Raw genomic sequence first — 23,033 nt, 5'->3', positions numbered from 1 at the left:
AAATTATGCATTCAAATTTTCATGTTTAGTTTAAAGCTGTTCAGATATGCAGAGAGCAAACTCTGACGTGCAGTGATACCTGTTGACATCTTGGGTGGGATTTCGCCTGTAAGATAAATTACAGTAACAACAATTTTATGCCAGGAGGGGAAATGAAGACTTATATTCATCGGTTGCTTTTCGAAACGACTGACGTACAAAATAATTTCGAACCGACTTAGGACGTTATAAAAATTATTTCCTGCTTTAAGTCTGCTACCGTTCACAGGTCGGAGGCAGTCCGACGAGGTGATGTTAAAATGCGTTCCTTGCTAGTTGATCAGACAATCACATTCACCAAGTCTCTTATTCTTTTTCTTTTGATAATGTGAGGCGGTGTCTATTGCGTCTGCCTGTACACTCAACTTCTTTCATCTAATCACATAAATCGGCATAACACACCTTTCGAGCTGACACTGGAAAAGCATGTTGCCTTACGTAAAACAGATGAACTGGGATAAAAGCAAATTACTGCGGACGCTGGAATCTGAAACCATGAGAGAAAATGCTGGAAAATCCTGCCTGAGTTACTGAGATTGTACAGCATTTACTCAGATGAACTGAGTTCTTGGATTATCGCATGGAACTATTATGTAATTGCGATTATGGAGATATGGTTAAACGTGGGGCAGGACTGGCAACTTAACATTCCGGGATATCGTTGTTTTCGACGGGACAGAAGGAGAAACAAAAGAGGTGGGAGAGTTGAATTGCTGATTACGGAGCATATCACAGCTGTGTTGAGGGAGGACACATTGGAGGGATCGTGTCCTGAGGCATTATGGATGTAGCTGAGGAAGAAGAAGGGTAAAATCACAATGTCTGTAGTATACTATAGGCCTCCCATTGGCCCGCAGGAAACAGAGGAACAGTTGTGTACTCAGATACTGAAAACGTGTGCAAAACGCAAGGTAGTTGTGATGGGTGCCTTTAAGGGCTCCATATTGTCTGGGAATACCTTACAGCCAGGGGCTCGGATAGACAGCAATTTCTTGGATGTCTCGAGGTTTTTTTTTTATACAATAAGTGGACAATCCAACCAGGGAGGCGACCATTCTCGACTTGGTATTGGTAGAATGAGCAAGATCAGGTGGTTGATGTTTCAGTGGGAAGCATTTTGGACTTAGCAAACATAGTCCCATACGTTTTCGAGTATTCATGGAAAAGGACATACTGGTCCGCCGCTGTGGGTGCTTATTTTGGCGCATTTGAAAGTAACTTGGGAATGTAGATTGGGAGCGGCTATTTGTGGGCAAATCCACGTCTGACATATGGGATGTTTTTAAAGACCAGTTGATTGAATGATAAGCATGTCTGCTTAAAAATGAAGGATGGATATGGCAGGATTCTGGAAACATGGCCGACCAGTGAAATTGTAAGCTTTTTCAAAAGGAAGAGGGAAGCAAAAGATGGGTCCAGAAATCTCATAATTGTCAAAGCCCTCAAGGAGTACAGAAAGTAGGAATTAACTTAATTGTGGAAGTAGGAGGTCTAAAAGGGGCCATGATTGTCTTTGTCTGTGGACATACATTATTAGAATCAATAACCCATTTTATTCTAACTTATGCTTTGAGTACTTGCAACAGAGGTATGGCTGCGTGATTCAGCACCTGCATTATTGCAGACAGGGACCAGAAATGCGCGAACCATTATCAGGAATGTAAAACTTTCATATGTGATCACGTGTTCACCATTCAATTCACTGATGCTTTTCTTCTCCAAAGATATTTCAAAACAACAGCATTCAGATACGGTAACTGTGCATGTTTAATTTTCATGGCAGCCGGTCTAACTCTGATTTAGCTCAGCAAGAAACAAAAAAACAGCTATCGAAATTTAGCCTTATTGTGTAAGTTCACGAAATGGCTCTATGTGGCAGACAACTGGAGAACTTTTGTACCTCCGATGTAAAGGCAATCGAAGGGCATCACGAATATATCCACCAGTGACTCCATACAAATGTGTTCATACGACAGATACATAACATGTGCAACGGAATGGTAAAAATGAGCAAGTCAGGCAAATACGAAGGCGGTATGCACGTCAGGGACATATGAAACGATGCTGATCGTGTCGATACATTGCATTGGTATGGCTGGAGAAACGCCATGCACACACAAACTGACGGTACGCTCAGGTGAACTGAACAGCAACTATTATATGCTGAAGTATCATGCATTGCACTGAAATAGATATTGCAATTCACAGAATGTTCACAGAATCAAAGATCTATGGTCATTTGCAGAACAGAGAGCTGGCCATAATAATCGCACGTTCCGGTTTTTGGACCATGACTCTTTAGTTTACGACAGCGCAAGTAATTATCTATCCACATATTCAATGTTAGGAGAGGTTCTGACTCAACCGCCATTTCAGCACCTGCTTTCCAGACACCTGCACCCGTTCCATGAAGATGTGTCTGAGCCTTCTCCAATTTTGCTTGAATCTACGCCGCTTGGTTAAAAAGCCACTCAACTAATGAAAATGGGTGCCTTCTTATCCAACCTGTTTATTGCCCTGATAATCATATGCACTTACAAAGAACATAGAACAGTGCAGCATAGTACAGGCCATTGAGCCCACAATGTTGTGCCGACCAGTTATAATAATCTAACATCAACGTAACCTACAGACCTTCAATTTACTGCTGTCCATGTGCTTGTGTAAGAGTCGCTTAAATATCCCTAATGCCTCTGGCTCCACCACCTCTGCTGGCAGTGCATTCCACACACCCACCACTCTCTGTGTAAAGAACCTACCTCTGACATCTCCCCTGTACCTTCCTCCAATCACCTTAAAATTATGTCCCCCCATGACAGCCATTACCACCCTGGGGAAAAGTCTCTGGCTATCCACTCTACCGTGCCTCTCGTCACCTTGTAAACCTCTATGAAGTCACCTCTCTGCCTTCTTCGCTCTAGTGAGAAAAGCCCTAGCTCCTTCAACCTTTTTCCATAAGACATGCCCTCCAGTCCAGGCAGATTCCTGGTACATCTCGTCTGTACCCTCTCCAAAGCATCCGCATCCTTCCTATAATGAGGCGACCAGAACTGGACACAACCTTCGAAGAGTGGTCTAACTAGGGTTTTCTTTTAAAATTGTTTTTCTGAAAGCTTTTTTCAAACAGAAGTTTTACATAAGTAATAACAGAAAAATAAACGAAAAATATTTAACAAAACTAAGTGGCTGTTATCATTATACAAAAAGAAAATATACATTAAATAGGCAGTTCCCTCACCTCAGCCCACGTCCCCCTCCCCCCCCCCGACCCGCCCCCTCTCCCCTCCCGATTGCTGCTGCTGCTGACATTTTACCGCTCCCATAGAAAGTCAAGGAAAGGTTGCCATCGCCGGCAGAACACCAGCAAGGACCCTCTGAAGGCAGATTTTATTCGCTCCAGGCTGAGGAACCCAGGCATGTCACTAACCCAGGTCTCGACATTCGTTGGTTTCGAGTCTCTCCACATTAACAAGCTGCGTCTCCAGCTACCGGGGAGGCAAAGGCCAACACCTCGGCCCATTACGCTTCGTACACTCCCGGATCCTCTGACACCCCAAAGATCGCTATTGTTGGACTTGGCTTCACCCGCGTGTCCAAAATCCTGAACATAGCCCTCGCAAAGCCCTGACAGAATTCATTGTGCGCCCGGCATGCCCAGAACATATGGACATGGTTCGTCGGACTCCCTGAACACCTCGCACACCTGTCCTCCACCCCAAAGAACTTGCTCATTCTTCCGTCGTCATGCCTGCCCGGTGTACCACCTTAAACTGAATTAAGTTGAGCCTGGCACATGATGACGAAGAATTCACCCTGTGCACAGGGCATCAGCCCACAGGCCCGCGAATAGCTCCTCACCTCGCTCCTCCTCCCACTTGCCCTTCCGTTCCTCCACTGAGGCATCCTCCACCTCCTGCAGCTCTTGGTAGATGTCTGACACCTTCCTCTCTCCTACGCAGATCCCAGACACCAGCCTATCCTGTATCCTTCGAGGGGGTAGCAACGGGAATGTCCCTACCTGTTTTTTGAGAAAGTCGCGGACGTGGAGATATCTGAAGTCATTTCCCGGGGGTAGGCTGATCTTCTCGACCCGCGCCTTGAAGCTAGGGAATCTTCCATCTATAAACAGGTCTCCCATCCTTCTAATGCCTGCCCTATGCCAGCTTTAAAACCCTCCGTCTATCTTGCCCGAGCAAATCTATGGTTGTTCCGTATCGGGGTCCAAACTGAGGCCCCCTCCTCCTTCCTCTGCCTTCTCCACTGACCCCAGACCCTCAGTACCGCCGTCACCATCGGGCCTGTGGTGTATTGTGACGGCGAGAACTGCAGTGGTGCCGTTACTAGTGCCCCTAGGCTGGTGCCTTTGCATGACGCCGCCTATAGCCGCCCCCACGCCGACCCCTCCTCCATTACCCAATTCTTAATCATGGCCAAATTCGCCGCCCAATAGTAGCTACAGAAGTTCGGCAGTGCCAACCCTCCCACTATCCCCACCCCCACCCCCCCCCGCCCCACCCCCGACTGCGCTCCAAAAACAGACTTTTAACTCGTTTAACCTGTTTGCCCAGTCAAATCCCGTGATAAACCTGTTCACTCGCTTGAAGAAGGATTTGTGGATGAAGATGGGAAGGCACTGAAAAACGAACAGAAGTCTGGGGAGAACCGTCATCTTCACAATCTGCATCCTTCCCGCCAGGGAAAGTGGGAGCATGTCCCACCATTTAATGTCTCCCTCCATCTGCTCTACAAGACGAGATAGATTGAGCCTGTGTAGGGTGTCCCAGTTCCTAGCCACCTGTATACCTAGGTAACGAAAGCTTCTCTCCACCATCTTGAGCGGGAGCTCCCCCAGTCTCTCCACCTGACCCCTAGCGTGGATTACAAACAGCCCACTTTTCCCCAGGTTCAACTTGTACCCCGAGAAGCTCCCAAAGTCCCTTAGGATCCGCGTGACCTCCCCATCCCCTCTAGTGGGTCCGAAATAAACAATAGCAGGTCGTCTGCGTGGAGGGAAACCCGGTGCTCCTCCCCCTCCCCCACCCCAGACCTGCCCCCTCCAGTTCGTTGAAGTCCTCAGCGCTTTGGCCAACGGCTCAATTGACAGGGCAAACAGTAGCGGGGATAGGAGGTACTCTTGCCTCGACTCTCGATGCAGTCTACAATACTCCGACCTCAGCCGGTTCGTGGATACACTTGCTACGGGGGCCTGATACAGTAGCTTGACCCACCCTATGAATCCCTCACCAAATCCAAACCTACCTAACACTTCCCACAGATATTCCCATTCCATCCTGTCAAAGGTTTTCTCTGCATCCATTGCAGCCAGTAGTTCTGCGGCCCTCATTCTGAGGGCATCATAATAATATTCAGGAGCCTCCTCACGATTGTGTTCAATTGCCTGCCCTTGACGAAACCCGTCTGGTCCTCCTCAATCACTCCCGGGACGCAGTCCACTATTCTGGTAGCCAAACATTTTGCCAGCAGTTTGGCATCCACATTCAGGAGCGATATCGGCCTGTAGGATCCACATTGACGCGGATCCTTCTCCCTTTTCAAAATGAGCGAGATCAATGCCTGCGGCACCGTCGGGGGGAGGGTTCCTTCTCTCTTTTGCCTCGCCAAAGATTCTTACCAGGAGTGGGCTCAGTAGCTACGAGAATTTCTGATAAGATTCTACAGGGCAGGGGTCCGGACACGTGGCCTTGCCCGACTGCATACTTGCTAGGCCCTTAACTATCTCCTCCAACTAAGTAAGGGCCCCACTCCCTCCACCAGATCTTCGTCCACCCTTGGGAACCTCAATTTAACCATAAATTGCTTCATCATTTCCCCTCCACTCGGGGGTTCTGACCCGTACAGTTTACAATAAAACTCCTTGAAGTCTTCATTGATCTTCTCTGGGCCCAAGACCGTATTACCTTCCTTATGCCTCACTCCCCCGATCTCCCTGGCCGCCACTCTCCTGCGAGGTTGGTGCGCCACCATCCTACTTGCTTTCTCCCCATACTCGTAGACTGCCACTTTCACCTTCCTCAGCTGCGCTTCCGCCTTTCCAGTGGTCAGCAAATCGAACTCTGCCTGCAATCACCGGCGCTCCTTGAGCATCCCCTCCTCGGCGGTCTCCACGTACTTCCTGTCTACTCTAAGTATCTCTCCCACCAGCCTCTCCCTCCCGTCCTCTCCATCTTCTCTCTGTGGGACCTAATAGAAATAAAATCCCCACTGATAACCACCTTCATAGCCTCCCAAACCGTTGTTACTGTTACCTCCGCTGTGTCATTTGTTACCACATAGTTTTGGATGCTCCTCCTTATCCGCCCACACACCTCTTCATCCGCTAGCAGCCACACATCCGGTCCCCAGAGAGGGTGACGCCCTCGCCCCGCCCCCTGTCGCAAGTCCACCCAGTGCGGGGCATGGTCCGTGACTGCAATGGCCGAATACTCGACCCCCTCCACCCTCGTGATTAGTGCCCTGCTCAACAGCAAAAAGTCAATCCGCGAGGACACATTGTGTATATGGGAGAAAAAGGAGAACTCCTGCGCCTTTGGCCGCGGGAATCCCCATGGGTCCACGCCCCCCATCTGCTCCATGAACTCCCACAGGGTCCTGGCCGCCGCCGGTCTCATTCCCGACCTGGACTTAGACCGGTCCAGTGCCGGATCCAGGACAGTTTTAGATCCCCCCGCACCCCCCCCCCCCCCCCCCCACGCACCCCCACCCATGATCAAGTTACTTGATTCCAAGTCCGGGATTTTACCCAACATGCGCTTCATGAATTCCATGTCATCCAAGTTCGGGGAATAAACGTTCACTAACACGACCCGGGCCCCCTGCAGTTTGCCACTTATGTACCTGCCCCCTTGTCCGCCACAATACTCCCTGCGTCAAAGCCGCCAGTTTACTAACCAGCAATGCCACCTCTCTGGTCTTTGATTCTAGCCCCGAATGGAACACCTGACCCACCCATCCCCTCCTTAACCTTGTTTGGTCAGCGAGTTTTAAGTGCGTCTCCTGCAGCATGGCAACCTCCGCCTTTAATCCCTGTAAATGCAAGAAACCACGGGTCCTCTTGAGCAACCCATTCATACCCCTCGCATTCCACGTCATCAGCATGGACGGGGGTGGGGGGGGGGGGTGGGGGGGGGGGGGAAAGGGGGGGTTGAACCCTCCCCCCTCCCTGCCGACTGACCATCTCCCTTTGACGGCCAGCAACGTCCCCGTGCCCTCCCCCGCTCTCTCCAGCCCTCCCGCCGGAGGCCCCACAACCCGACACTCCATCCGTCCCTAACAGTTGGCTCCCCCTCAGTCAGCAACGCAGTGCCCCCCCCCAACCCCCAATCCCAACCCCCGTGCCAAGCACCCGCTTAGCACTGCTCCCCCCCATTATGATTTCGTAAGTCAGCTGACCCAGGCTGACCCATGCTCACCCCGGCCGCTCCTGCCTCTATCTGCAAACTTACTATTTTCTCCTCTTTCGCCCCACGCCCCCCCTCCCCCACTGGGTAAGAGGGCACGAGCCAGCCAGATTCTTCCCGTGCAATGAAAAACATAACCCGGGCGTTACCCGCCCCCTGAGAGAAACACAGTAAAAAATATAGAAAAAACCCGGAAAAAGAAAAGCGAACTTAAAATTCTACTACCAATCTTAAATCAGGCCAACAACCGGTTTCACATCCCCACCAGACCGTTTCACCCAAGTGCAGCTGCCGCTTAGTTCGAGTCCAGCTTTTCATGCTTAATAAATGTCCACGACTCGTCCGGTGTATCAAAATAATGGTGCCTGTCCTGGTACTTTACCATCGCTGGATGCAGGAGCCCGAACTTCACCCCATTGCTGTGGAGGACCGCCTTAGCCCGGTTGAATCCCGCACGCCTCTTAGTCAGTTCAGCTCACAAGTCATGGTATATGTGAATCTCGTTGTTCTCCCACTTACTGCTCCGCTCCTTCTTTGCCCAACGTAAGACACGCTCCCTGTCTGTGAAGCGGTAGAACCTTATCAACATCGCCCTCGGTGGTTCATTCGCCCCAGGCTTCCTCGCGAGGTCCAGTTCTGAGGGCCACGGGAAGACTCCCGTGCCCATCAGCGTCCCCAGCATTGTAGTCACATACGTGCTCACGTCCGCCACCTCCACACCTTCAGGGAGGCCCAGAATCCGAAGATTGTTACTCCAAGACCTATAATCGAGGTCATCCAGTCTCTCCTGCCATCTCTTGTGTAGGGCCTCGTCCGCCTCCACTATGACCGCCAGACCCAGGATCTCATCCTCATTATCAGATACCTTCCTCTCCACCTCTTTAATCGCCTTCTTCTGCACCTTCTGAGACTCTACCATCTTTTCCATTGATGCCTTCATAAGGGCCAGCATCTCCGTCTTCAGCTCTGTGAAGCAGCTTCTCAGAAACTCATGCTGCTCTTTCGACCACTGGGCCCACGCTGCTTGGTCCGCGCCCGCCGCCATTCTGTCCTCCCGGACCCACTCGGCTCCTGGTTCCCTCCATACAGCAGTGGGGGAAACCTCTCCAGCGTCCTTTGCCACGCCGGGAATCACCGCTCCGTTTAAAGGCCCGAAACTCCGATCCCGGCGGGGGCTGCCGTGTGCGCGACCTATTCGGACATGGCCGCTTTCGGAAGTGTCTAACTAGGGTTTTATAAAGCTGCAGCAAACCCTCGCGGCTCTTAAACTCAATCCCCCTGTAAATGAAAGCCAACACTTCTTAACAACCCTATCGACCTGGGTGTCAACTTTGAGGGATCTATGTACGTGGACCCCAAGATCCCTCTGTTCCTCCACACTTCCACGAATCCTGCCTTTAAACCTGTATTCAGCATTCGAATTCGACCTTCCAAAATGAATCACTTCACATTTATTAATGTTGAACTCCATCTGCCACTTCTCAGCCCAGCACTATCTCAATCCTCAACACTCTCTTCAACTCCCCCAACCTTCGTGCCATCGGAAAACTTATGAACCAGCCCTTCCACTTCCTCATCCAAGTCATTTATAAAAACCACAAAGAGCACATCTATCAGGTCCCCTCTCAGCCTTCGCTACTGCCAGAATAAAAACGTCCCAGTCGATACAATCTACCCTCATCGTTCAGAATGTACATATGAGGACAGCACGGATGCGCAGTGGTTAGCACTACTGCCTCCCTGGCAGCGAGGTCTCACGATCAATCCTGGCTCTGGGTCACTGTTGGTGTGATGTTTGCACATTCTCCCCGTATTTACTTGGGTTTCGCTCGCACAACCGAAAAAATGTTCAGGGTCGGTGGATTGGCAACGCTAAATTGCCCCTTAATTGGAAAAAAGTTATTTTAACAAAATGTACATGTGAGAAAGCATCCTAATAGGTCCCTTCTAAACCCGCTTCATTGCGTCACATTCTCCTATTACGTGGCGAATAGACCTGCACGCAGTAGTCCAATTGTGGCCTAGCAAGTTCCAGCCGGACTTCTCCGATACCTTCGATAATAAAGGCAAGAATCTCATATGCAAACTGAAACACATAATTTCCCTGCCCGATCACATTCAGGGATCTCTGGGTATGGAGATCAATTTCAATCTTTTCTTCAGTATTTTGCAGGGTTCTATCATTCTTGTGTAATCCTTTGTCTTGTTAGCTCTCCCAAGTGCATTTCCTCACATTTTTCCAGGTTGCATTCCCTATCCCACTGAGTTGAATATCTGGCCAGTTGATTGACCTCTTCCTCCACTCTAAAAATAATCTTTATTTGTGTCACAAGTAGGCTTACATTAACACTGCAATTAAGTTTCTGTGAAAAGGCCTTAGTCGCCACTCTGCGGCGCCTGTTCAAGCAGACTGAGGGAGAAATAAGAATGTCCAACTCACCTGACAAACATGTCTTTCGGGAAGAAAGCGGGGCATTTGGAGGAAATCCTCACATACACGGGAGAACGTGCAGACTTCGCATAGACAGTGACCCGAACCAGGAATCGAACCCGGTTTCCTGGCGCTGTCAAGCAACAGTGCTAACTACTGTGTCACCATGCCGCCCTACGTCTATACTCCTAACTATTAACCAAGTACTAATTTGCGTATCGACTGCGAGCTTCTTTCTTAGCCACTCCATGTAAATTACTCACAAGAAAAAGACCAGGAACCCCAGTGCCAAGCCTTCTGGAGACTACTACAAACAGACTTCCAGTTGCAGAAATATCCCACTATCAATAACCACTGCTTCTTGGCTCAACCAATTTGGGATCTAATGTGCCACGTTCCCGTAAATTATCCGCTCCCTTTCATTCTTGACATGTCTGCCATGAAGCAACTATCGAAAGCTTTGCTGCAGTTCACATGGCCCATTTGAACTGCATTATCCTTCTCACCATATTGAATTACGTCATCAAATTAATCGATTAACATTGTCAAACACGACCTTGCGCTTACAAATAAATGCTGACTGTCTCTGATTAATCGGTGTCTATCAAGGCAGAATTATTCTGTCCCCCAGAATTCGTTTCTGTGAGCTCACGGTCAACGAGATTAGACTCTATATAATGACCTTGCCTAGATTAGTGGAACTTAGTTCGATGAACCAATAACCCAAACACGTCTTATAGGTCAGGCACACTGAAGGCGAATTAGGAATTTCCAATTCAACTGGCAAACATCTCTTTCGGGAAGAAAGCGAAGCATTTGGAGGAAATCCTCACATAAAAGGGGAGAACGTGCAGACTAGCCAAAGACAGTGACCTGAGCCAGAACCGGGTTTCATGGTTCTGTGAAACAACAGTGCTAACCACTGAAGGGCACCTCGTGTATGCTTAAGTCACAGGCGCGTTTGTTTTACATTGCAGAGCCAACATGAAACGACCATTGGTTTATAAACATCGACATAATTCTTTGTATGCAAACATGCAGTGGCAATTGCAGACATGTAACGAACGTGAAATGGTTCTTGCTGTCGTTGTCATTACCGTTGTTGATCTTATCCAGTTTGTCTTCTAAATAATTTAAAGTAAAATACTTTATCATTTGAATGTGACGCCAAAGGCTTTCGCATTTAACATAATATTAATCGTCACATGGAATCAATCAATTCAGTTTTCGTGCCAAATCTGTCCTCCATGTTTTAGTCTTCCAGTCAGGAAGATTGGGACCCATCAATTTTTGGATCCGACGCTGGTAGGCATTTCTTCCGGGACCTACCCATCCTGGCTCAATGCCAATTATGTTTCTCAGGCGTTTTTGCAATACACAGCAAGCGCAGTTAAATCGGGAGGGGACGATTCTTTTCTCCAGTGAATCGTTGTGAGTGAATGAATGTTTGAGATAAGACGTGAGTGGGTTAATAAATAAATGGGCAATTGTTTGAGTGAGTGAGTGAATTAAGTTTTATGACTGAGATGGTGGTTCAGGAGCGCAGGTGGATGAGTGTGTGAGAGGATAGTTGTGTCGCTGGATCAGGTTAACAAGTGAGGAGGTGGTTAGCTCGTATGTTGATGACTTTACTTTCTAAATAGTGTCGCTGAGGTGGCGAAATTGGTCGCCTGATGGATGGTTTACGTAGATGAGATAGTTCGGTGTGTTTTTGGATGAGAAGCTTGAGGTGGGGAAGGGGACTGTTGGCTAGACGTGGCTTTTTTCTGAATGGTACGTGGTGATATAGTGATCATAACTTTCCTGTGCCGATGAGGGTGCAGTGTCGTGCTTGTGGATTCTGTCGGGTGGCTAGTTTGGTCGGGGGAAGGCGTCGTCGGAACATCTCGGGATCTGCTTGACTGACGCGGATGTTTACGGTCGGTGGGCTGGTAATCGGGTCGGGATTTAAGTCAGATGGGGGCAGTATGTTTGTCCACGCGACGAGGGTGGCGAGGGGCGCGGCGGGTTAGGGTAATTTCGAGACTTATCGGAGGAAATCCTGTCATCCTCGTGTCTGGTGTCGGCTGATGATTTAGTGTGTAGGTAGGTATAGGGGCCGGTTTAGCACAGGGCTAAATCGGTGACTTTGAAAGCAGACCAACGCAGGTCCGCAGCACGATTCAATTCCCGTACCAGCCTCCTCGTACAGGCGCCGGAATGTGGCGACTCGGGGCTTTTCACAGTAACTACGTTTGAAGCCTACTTGCGACAATAAGCGATTTCCATTTCATTCTTTTTCAGTGGTCGAGTGCCAGCTGTTGACTCAGCCTATTGCGTTTGATCAGCTTATATTCTGCAGAGTATTTCCTGAATAATTCTGAAATGAAGTCGTGTAGATTTGGTCTATGTCGCAGACTGGAGGACAATAATGTAAATTTGCCCAGGGTCCCGGACAGAGTGGGCGGGGTGGGGGTGGGGGTGTGTGTGTGGGGGGGGGGGGGTTTGGGTGGAGTTGAATCCCGCCCTACGCTGGATTCTCAGCTGAGAGTCCACCTAGCCACCACTGCCATCAAGAACGGATACATCATTTTCCATTCTTTGCAGCAGCACCGGAGAATCTTGTTGTGAAGGAACGGAGAACCTGATCCCGAACACAATTTAATACATTCCCCAATGAATTCAATGTGTAATTCAAGGAACACAACGTAATTACTTTGATTGTGTGCAGAATATGTTGTTACCCCGAGATGGTGTTATTCGCGTGAACAGCCGGGACACAATGAGCAGAAGCACAGTAAATGCAGGCAAGAACTGGTGGATAGCCGTTGCAGACCTAAGCTGGCTTGTATCGAGCATCAAACGAGGCCTAGAGCATCTTTCATAAAATGGCCCCTTGTGACATTGAAACTGCAATTAATTAATTTAAGAAAAATAACATGTTTACTCACTTGCATACTTAATTTGCTGCTTCAACTCTTCTAGTTCTGCAAGAAGAAACAATAAACTTTCATGCCTTCAGTGTTAAATACCAAACATTTCCTAACTTTAAGTCAAATTGATCACATCTTATAATTGCAATTATAGTTTGATTTGAGAAAATTGATCAAATGTTGGTGCTAGTGTACGAATACTATGTAGACAATTTACTGCCATGAATGATAATGCATCTATTTTTATTCGCTTGCCGAATCAATAGTTTAAATGACTGAAATCCAAATCACGTAATGTTGTGAATCAATTAATATTGATTCTCATAACAACCGAACGACAAGCAGTCGGCAGCACCACTGCTACTGCACCACAGTACCAGGTACCTTGCTTCGATTACGGCCTGTGCTGTGTGTGGAGTTGGCACGTTCCCCACGTGTCAGCGTGGGTTTCCTCTCACAGGCGAAAGATATGTAGGTTAGTTGGAGTGGCCATGTTATATTTCCCTTAGTGACAGATGATATGCAATGTTGTTGGAGCTACAGGTATACGGCGTGAGAATGAGCCCAGGTCGGGTGCTCGTTTCCATGGGCGAATGGCTACCTTCTGCACTGGAGTGATTCTATGCATTCTATGAAACCTGCTCAATATTTATTTTCGGGAAACAAATCTGCCGTCCCACCTCGCCTTCTCTACATGTGATCCTAATGGCAAATAACTATGTTTGACTCTGCAACGTTTTCAACGACAATTAAAAATTGCTTGCTCTGCGGCTGATGGGCAGACACCAGGAAATAATCCACATAGCTTTCAAAGGACAATATTCGATAGTAGTATTGATAGTTCCCGCACTTGTCAGTCGATAAACGATAATATCACTGAGATAACCAAATAAGAAAAGTTTTGTGAAAGTGGTATAGATAATTACGGCTAACTTTCACCTGAGAAAAACGACTTCAACACATCAAAAAAAGTCATTATTGGAAATGCATTCAGAGCTGTTTTTTTTAAATGAACATTTCAATTTCCAGCTGGCTTGCTGGATGGCACAATAGTTCGCACTGCTACCTCACGGCGTCGAGGAGCCGGTTTCGATACCTGCTCTTGGTCATTGTCCGATGTGCAGTTTGGACATTCTTCCCGTGCCTGCTCGAGTCTTACCCCCGTAACTCAAAGATGCAGGGCAGGCAGATTGGCCACTCAGAATTGCCCCTTAATTGGAAAAAAATGTTTCGGTACTTTCAATTTCATGTTGTGAGCCAATTAATGGTCCAATCTGGAATTGCATTCGGACGCATTTAGGAATTCTGGGATGGTTCCTGAACAAGAACATTTGCTGATAATTAGATGGGATTCTCTGGTCCCCGGGTCCAGCGGTATTGTGCCGTGTGTCATTCGCTGGCGACGGGATTCAATTCACCTGGCGATTGACAGTGGAACCATCTAGCGGCCGCTGACTGTTTCCCGCGCATGCGCAGTGGAGGGAGTCTCTTCCGCCAAGGAAAGAGTGCCCCCATGGCACAGGCCCGCCCGCGGATCGGTGGGCCCCGACCGATCGCGGGCCAGGCCACCGTGGGGGCAGCCCCCGGGACCAGATCGCCCCGCGCCCCCCCCCCCCCAGGACCCCGGAGCCCGCCCACGCCGCCTTGTCCCGCCGTTCCAAATGTGGTTTAATCCACGCCGGCGGGACAGGCAATTCATCGGCGGGACTTCAGCCCATCCGGGCCAGAGATTCCAGCGGGAGGGGGGGGGGGGGTGCGCCAACCGGCGCGGCCCGATTCCCGCCCCTGCCGAATATACGGTGCCGGAGACTTCGGCAACCGGCGGGGGCGGGATTCACGGCGGCCAACGGTCATTCTCGGCCCGCTGGGGGGGGGGGGGGGGTCTGAGAATGACGCCCCACAAGTGATTCATACAGTCGGGAAGTCGACCCATCTGGCGCGGGGCATGGGGGGGGGGGGTGGGGAGCCTTCAGGTGACATCTAGAGTCTATCCCAACGGCGTGCAGAGTACTCACAAATGACACGAATTTGGAGGGAGTGGAGCATCAAAAACAGGCGTCGCCCTTAATGTCGGTGTCAAAAGGTATTCTCCGCCCAATCGCCGAAGTGTGATTCCGGCTGTGGCAATCGGAGAATTCCGCCCAACTTGTCAGCAACCCGAGTATCAATTGCAGGCCCGGCAAATGTCACACCGATTGTCATTGGGATCGATTCTGTTCCGCAGCATTGGTGCTAGACCCTCAGCGGTAGTGGAATCGGGCCAGGGGCGACGCTGGTTTTTGTGTCGCACCTGACGCATTAGCGTCACAGAATCGGAGAATCCCACGCTAACCCTTTTTGTTAACCAGCGCAGAGCACCACAAAACAAGCTGCCAGTAGTGCGCTGTCTGCGGGAAACGTGTTGTCTCGGCTGTTGTCTCTTGCTGTAAGTGGACATGGTTGGTCGTCTTCGAATTGTTGAGGTTTTATGCACATTGCAAGGGTTGACATACCCATGGTGTAACAGTATCACGTTTGCAAAAGCAAGGCACATAGCACGAGAAAGTAAAATATTACGAGAACGAATGTAGAGGTCCAAGTCCGAGTCAAAGCCTAAAAAAAACCTGACAATGTATGCATGTGAGCACAGCAAATCCTAAATGTGGCATTAGCAGGTGCGGACCTGGTTATTTCTAACTGCCCCGATAGCAGAGAAGAGCTTTAATAATAATAATAATGATAACAATCTTTATTGTCACAAGGACGCTTACATTAACACTGAAAATCTCCTATTCGCGACGTTCCAGCGCCTACTCGGGTACACGGAGGGAGAATTCAGAATGTACAAATTACCTAACTGAACGTCTTTGGGGACATGTGGCAGGACACCGAAACGCCCGGAGGAAAACAATGCAGACACGGAGAAAACGTACAGACTCCGCACAGATAGTGTGCCAACCCGGGAATCGAACCTGGGATCCTGAATTTGTAAAGCAACAGTGAACAGTCTTTAGAGAAAGAGAGCACTGGATGCTTAACTTTTTCTGTATCAAAGATGTTCAGGACCTGTGGGAAACAAATATAAATAGTGCTTCGCAAAAATCAAAAGGAGACATGGGGCGAGATTCTCCGACCCCCGCCGGGTCGGAAAATCGCCGGGGGCTGGCGTGAATCCCTCCCCCGCCGGTTGCCGAAATCTCCGGCAACGGAGATACGCGGGGGGCGGGAATCGCGCCGCGCCGGTTGGCGGGCCCTTCCCCCGCGATTTTCCGGCCCGAATGGGCCGAAGTCCCGCTGCTAGGATGCCTGTCCCGCCGGCGTGGATTAAATCACCTCTCTTACCGGCGGGACAAGGCGGCGCGGGCGGGCTACGGGGTTCTGGAAGGGGGGGGGGGGTGCGCGGGGCGATCTAACCCAAGGGGGTGCCCCCACGGTGGCCGGGCCCGCGATCGGGGCCCACCGATCCGCGGGCGGGCCTGTGCCGATAGGCACTCTTTTCCTTCCGCCTTCGCCACGGTCTCCACCATGGTGGAGGCGGAAGAGACTCCCTCAACTGCGCTTTCGCCGCCCGGTGATGTCATTTCCGCGCCAGCTGGCCGGGCACCACCGGCCTTTTCCGCCAGCTGGCGGGGCGGAAATTCGTCCGGCGCTTGCCTAGCCCCTTATGGTTGGGTCTAGGTCCCCAAAGATGCGGAGCATTCCGCACCTTTGGGGCAGTGCGATGCCCGACTGATTTGCGCCGTTTTGGGCGCTAGTCGGCGGACATCGCGCTGATACCGGAGAATTTCGCCCCTTTACCGATAGCTGGAGGGGCGGAAATTAGTCCGGCGCCGGCCTAGCCCCTCAAGGTTGGGGCTGGTCCCCCCAAGATGCGGTGGATTCCGCACCTTTGGGGCAGTGCGATGGCCGACTGATTTGCGCCGTTTTTGGTGCCGGTCGGCGGACATCACGGCGATACCGGAGAATTTCGACCATGCAGTTCAATGAAATTATGCGTTTAATGAGAGCCAATGAAAAATATCTCCCGGAACCATTATGTCATTGAGAGTATATGAACAGTTTGGAAAGCAACCAGCACAGAGGCACATACAATGAATTGTATCTCGAAAAGGCCTTAATTAATTACATAATGAAAGCAGGGCTAGATAAAATACATAAGGAGGACTGTCTCTGAAGACGTTCAGGCGAATGTCCTTTCAGTTATTTTCGGGACATTGGGGAATGGTAATAATTTTGCCTCTGGTTGGAGAATAATGCGGGGCAAGTGCATCCAGTCACAAACGGAGCGCAGTTAGACAACAAAACCGTATGATTATAATGTTTGCCTTTCTTGAAAAAAACGAGACAAACGTGCAAAAAAAGTAATTATTCTACTCGTCGCCCAGCCGTGTGCATCTCTGCCGACCGTCGTTCATTTGCGATGGGATTCTTCACACTCGCTGCTTGTGATTTGTATTGAAACCACCCCATGCCCTCCAGAAACCAGCTGACGTGGGTGCGGTGCCAGTGGAAAAATTAATTCCGACGACCGCCCTGAACTTTCCAATTCTGCTTTTTTATAAAATGTTTTGAGGCATTGCGCGCGCGTGTTCCTTTGTGGAAAAAATATTTCTGAGAATGAATCCAGAGATGAGTGACAGAGTGCAGAAGCTCTGACTGTCCTTATTGGAAAAGGAAGATTCACTAAATAATTGATAGAGCTAGGCCATATTGCAGGTGTGGTAAATATCAGTTGGCTCGTAATTGCTGCGATTGACAGAAGTTTTGGATTTAAAAGGCGACTGGCAAAAGAAGCAACGGCGACAAAAGGACAGTCTTTCACGAGACAAACATTGTTTTGGACCAGGAATTCTTTGTTTGTGAGCAACGTGAGCAGATACTCCTATGTGAGAGTAGAAATAAAAAAATGAATAGACTGATGTTTTCGTATTTTTCAGTGGAAGGAAAATTGTGTATTGAGCTTGTGGCAGAATATTAAACGTGGACTGAAAATCATCTTGACTTAGCGCCGTTTCCTCAGAATAGTTCTGTCCCTTGTTTATTCCACATCTGCGTAATGGGAATTAATTTACCTATAGATTTCTCAAGGAGCAGTCGGTCTGTAACACAAGGAAGTAAAAACTAATTAATTAGTTGAAAGTGACTTAATCTCTGATTGAATACAAATTTCTGCAGAAAATTAGACAATACTTTTGAGCTCGTCGATGCTGGTCGGTTAAGAATTATTCTTTTTTGTTTAATTTTGCGGAGGACGAAATTAAGCTCATGATTAAAATATTCACAGTCAGAATATGAAGCTCATGGTGCCATTTTTCTTCTCTTTTTGGAGTAACCAAACTGAGGGGGGGAAGAGTGGTAAAGTGCTCAGTATCACTAACAATTCTGGGGACGTGAGTTTCATTCCGGCCCTGTGTGACTGTTTGTGTGGAGCTTTCACATTCTCGCCCGTTTGTACAAATATATAAAACAAAAAACAAAAACAAAAAAGAGTGGCGAAGGTAAATATTATTCCTTTCGAAGACGAGAAGGGAGATTTAATACTGGGAGATGAGGAAATGGCAGAGGAACTGTACATGTTGTGTGGGTCGGTCTTGACAGTGGAAGACACAAATAACATGCCAGTGACTGGTAGAAATGAGGCTATGACAGGTGAGGACCTTGAGATGTTTGTTGTCACAAAGGAGGGAAAGCTAATGGGGCTAAAGGTAGACACATCTCATGGCCTGGTGGAATACATTCCAGAGTGCTAAAAGCGATGGCGAGGGTAATTGCAAATGCAGTAGTGATAATTTCCCCAAATTCACTAGACTCTGTGGTGGGCCCGCCGGATTGGAAATTGGCAAACGTGACATCACTGTTTAAAAAAGGAGGTAGGCAGAAAACGGGTAATTAATGGCCAGTGAGCTTAACTTCGAGAAAGGGAAGATGCTGGAATCTATCATCAAGGAAGAGATACCGAAATTGTCCCATTGGACAGACGCTGCATGGGTTCATAAAGGGCAGGCCGTGCGTAACTAATTTAGTGGAGTTTTTTGAGGACATTACCAGTGCGGTAGATTACGGGGAGCCAATGGATGTGGTATATCTGGATTTCCAGAGAGCCGTTGACAAGGTGCCACACAAAAGATTGCTGCATAAGATAAAGATACATGCTATTAAGGGTAAAGTAGTAGCATGGAGAGAGGAATGGTTAATTAATAGAAAGCAAAGACTGGGGATTAATGGGTGTTTCTCTGGTTGTCAATCAGTAGCTAGTGGTGTCCCTCAGGGATCAGTGTTAGGCCCACAATTGTTCACAATTTACATAGATGATTTGGAGTTTGGGACCAAGGGCAATGTGTCCAGGTTTTCAGAAGACACTGAAATGAGTGGTAAAGCAAAATGTGCAGCGGATACCGGACGTCTGCAGAGGGATTTGGACAGGTTAAGTGAATGGGCTAGGGTCCGGCAGATGGGATACAATGTTGACAAATGTGAGGTTATCCATTTTGGAAGGAATAACAGAAAAAGGCATTATTATTTAGATGACAAAATATTAAAACATGCTGCTGTGCAGAGAGATCTGGGTGTGCTCGTGCATGAGTCGCAAAAAGTTGGTTTACAGGTGTAACAGGTGATTAAGACGGCGAATTGAATTTTGTCCTTTATTGCTAGAGGGATGGTGTTTCAGACAAGGGAGGTTATGCTGCAATTGTATAAAGTGTTCGTGAGGCCACACCTGGAGTATTGCGTTCAGTTTTGGTCTCCTTACCTGAGAAAGGACGTACTGGCGCTGGAGGGTGGGCAGAGGATATTCACTAGGTTCATCCCAGAGTTGAAGGGGTTGGATGACGAGGAGAGGTTGCGTAGACAGGTGCTGTACTCGTTGGACTTCAGAACGATGAGGGGGTATCTTATGGAAACATATACAATTATGAAGGGAATAGATAAGATAGATGCGGGCAGGTTGTTTCCACTGGCTGGGGAAAGCAGAATTAGGGGGCATAGCCTCAAAATAAGGGGAAGTAGATTTAGGACTGAGTTTAGGAGGATCTTCCTCACACAATGAGTTGTGAATCTATGAAATTCCTTGCCCAGTGAAGCGGTTGAGGCTCCTTCATTAAATGTTTTTAAGAGAGAGATAGATAGTTTTTTGAAGAATAAAGGGATTAAGGTATTGGTGTTCGGGCCGGAATGTGGAGCTGAGTCCACAAACGATCAGTCATGATCTCATTGAATGGCGTAGCAGGCTCGAGGGGCCAGATGGCCCACTCCTGCTCCTAGTTCCTATGTTCTTATCTTGTTATGTTCTTATCTCTCTGTGGGCATCCTCCCACAGTCCAAAGATTAACTCTTTAGATGGGTTGTCCATGCTAAAAATTGCCCCTTTGTGTCCGAGAATGTGCAGGATCAGTGGATAGGCCATGGTAAAAATGACCCATTTGTGTTCTACGATGTTCAGGTTCGGTGGATTGGCCATGGTAAAATACATTGTTGCCACTTACCGTCTGCTTTCATCTTTCCATCCTTTCCTTGAGAAAAAACCCAAAACATAGTTGCTCATATTTGCGAAATTTGAGTTCATTATTTGAAATTTACACTCGAATAATACAAACCAGCTCTCCAACATTGCTGATGACATGCCCTCATGTCAGAAATACAAGTTTGCCACCAGCTGAAAAAGCAGGCAGTCACGAGGGAAATAGCGCAGGTTACCGATAGCAAAGGCAGATTGGTAACAGACCCAAAGGAGGCCAATCGGGCATTTGAGACATTCTACGGGAGACTGTACACCTCCGAGCCCCCCGACGGGAATGCGGGAATGAAACAGTTCCTAGACAGACTGGAACTGCCAGTGGTGGGGGAAGACAGACGGGGGGAGCTGGAAGCACCAATAGACCTTGGAGAACCACGGAGCATCAGTTCCATGCAGACGGGTTCCCGGCGGGCTTCTACAATAAATTCGCACCAGACGTGGACCCACACCTAAGGGACATGTTTGCGGACACGCTGGCAGGGGGCACCGTGCCCCCAACGCTAGCGCAGGCCACAATCTCACTAATACCCCAAAAAGATAAAGACTGATGGGATGTGGATTGTACAGACCTATTGCACTACTGAACATGGATGCGAAAATACTCGCAAAGGTCCTGGCGAAAAGACTGGAGGGCTGCGTACCAGAGGACCAAACGGGCTTTGTCATGGGTAGGCAGCTCACAGCGAGCATCAGGCGGCTGCTGAATGTGATAATGACCCCACCTCGGGGAGAGAACACCAGAGGTGATCGTCTCTCTGGACGCAGAAAAGACCTTTGACAGAGTCGAATGGAGCTACCTCCTCGAGGGACTGGAACGGTTTGGGATAGGAGCGGGATTCCCCGCATGGGTGGGGCAACTGTACAACACTCCCAAAGCGCGTGTCCGAATGAACACCACCAGCTCTGAATACTTCCAGCTACAGAGCGGAACAAGACAGGGCTGCCCCTGTACCTACGTTTGTTCGCGCTAGCGATCGAACCCCTGCCGATAGCCCTGCAGAAGCAAAAAGGTGGAAGGGAATCTGGAGAGGAGACAGAGAGCACAGAGTCTTACTCTATGCAGATGACCTGCTCCTCGATGTCTCAAAGCCACGGGAGGGACTGAAGGCAATACTGCAAATACTGAAAGTGTTTGGAACCTTCTCGGGCTACAAACGTATCCTGGGCAAAAGAGAGACATTCTCAGTGACCCCCAAAGCGGCAGAGATGAGCTGAAGGGGCCACCGTTCAAAACGGCGTAGAACGGATTCCGTTACCTGTGGATCCAAATAGCCAGAGACTGGACACATATCGACAAGTGGAACCCGACGAGCCTGGTGGAGGGAGCAAGAAAAGACCTTCAATGGTGGGGCTCACTCCCACTCTCCTTGGCGGGAACAGTACAGACGATCAAACTGAACGTAGGGCCTGGGTTTCTCTTCCTGTTTAGATCCATCTCGATCTTCATCCCCAAGGCCTTTTTCCAAAACATAAACAGGCTAATCATGGCGTTTGTGTGTGTCTGTGGGGGGGGGGGGGGGGGGGGCGGGGGGGGCAAGAACCCGAGAATTCCCAAACCGACACTGCAAAGAGGGAACGCCAGAGGGGGCCTGGCTCGACCGAACATACAAAACTAAGACTGGGCAACAACGGTGGAAAAAGTGATGGGATGGGTACAAGAACCCGACACAAATTGGGTAAGTATGGAGGAGGCATCCTGTAAAGGAACAACCCTCCGGGCCCTGGCCACAGAAGCAATCCCATTCTCTTCAACAAGTTACACAACGAGCCCAGTGGTAGCGGCCACGCTGAGCACGTGGACCCAGTTTAGACAACACTTCCGGATAACCAAAGTGTGCCTTATGGCGCCCATCTACGGCAATCACAGATTTCCCCCAGCCACGCAAGATACCACTTTCAAAAGATGGAGGCGGGACGAGGGCACACTGCCGGTCGGGGTCTTCTACGTGGGGCACCGACTGGCGACAATGGACGAACTGACGAGGAAGTGCAAACTATCAAGAGGACAGGAATTGGGACACCTCCAAATAAATCACTTCCTCCGCAAAGAGACAGTAAGGCACCCAGGGCCCCCAGAAAGCACCCTACTAGAGGACCTGACAGGCACAAGCAGAGCGAAGGGAGGGGGGGAGGGGGCTATATGGGAAAATATACGGACAGCTACTGGACACAGCCCGAATACCACTGGACGGGACCAGCCAGAAATTGGAGGACGAACTGGGTACAGAGGTGGGATGGGGACTTTGGAGCGAAGCACTGAGTAGGGTGAGCTCCACCTCCTGCGCAAGGCTAAGCCTAATGCAGCTCAAAGTGGTGCACAGATCGCACCTGACCAGAACCCAACTGAGCAGGTTCTTTCCGGAGATGGAGGACACATGTGAACGGTGCCAGAGGGACCCGGCCAACCACACTCGCATGTTTTGGGCGTGCCCCAAGCTTGACGGGTTCTGACAGCCTTCTCCGAAGCAGTGTACAAGGTTGTGGGGCGAGGGTGAAGCCATGCCCAATAGTGTCAATCTTTGGGGAGAGGAGCAGCCAGAGATACTCATGGGGAAGGGGCCAACGCTCTTGCTTTCGCTTCCCTAATCGCACGCTGGAGAATCGTGCTCGGCAGGCGATCGGCAGCACCACCCAAAGCTGCAGACTGGCTCGTTGACCTCTCGGAATTTCTCCACCTGGAGAAGATTATGTACGCCATCCGAGGGGCAGAGGAAGGCTTCCTGGATATTTGGAGGCAG

Source organism: Scyliorhinus torazame, chromosome 12 (genome assembly GCF_047496885.1).
Source record: "Scyliorhinus torazame isolate Kashiwa2021f chromosome 12, sScyTor2.1, whole genome shotgun sequence".
Lineage (NCBI taxonomy): Eukaryota > Metazoa > Chordata > Chondrichthyes > Carcharhiniformes > Scyliorhinidae > Scyliorhinus > Scyliorhinus torazame.
Note: the sequence above shows the minus strand (reverse complement) of the source record.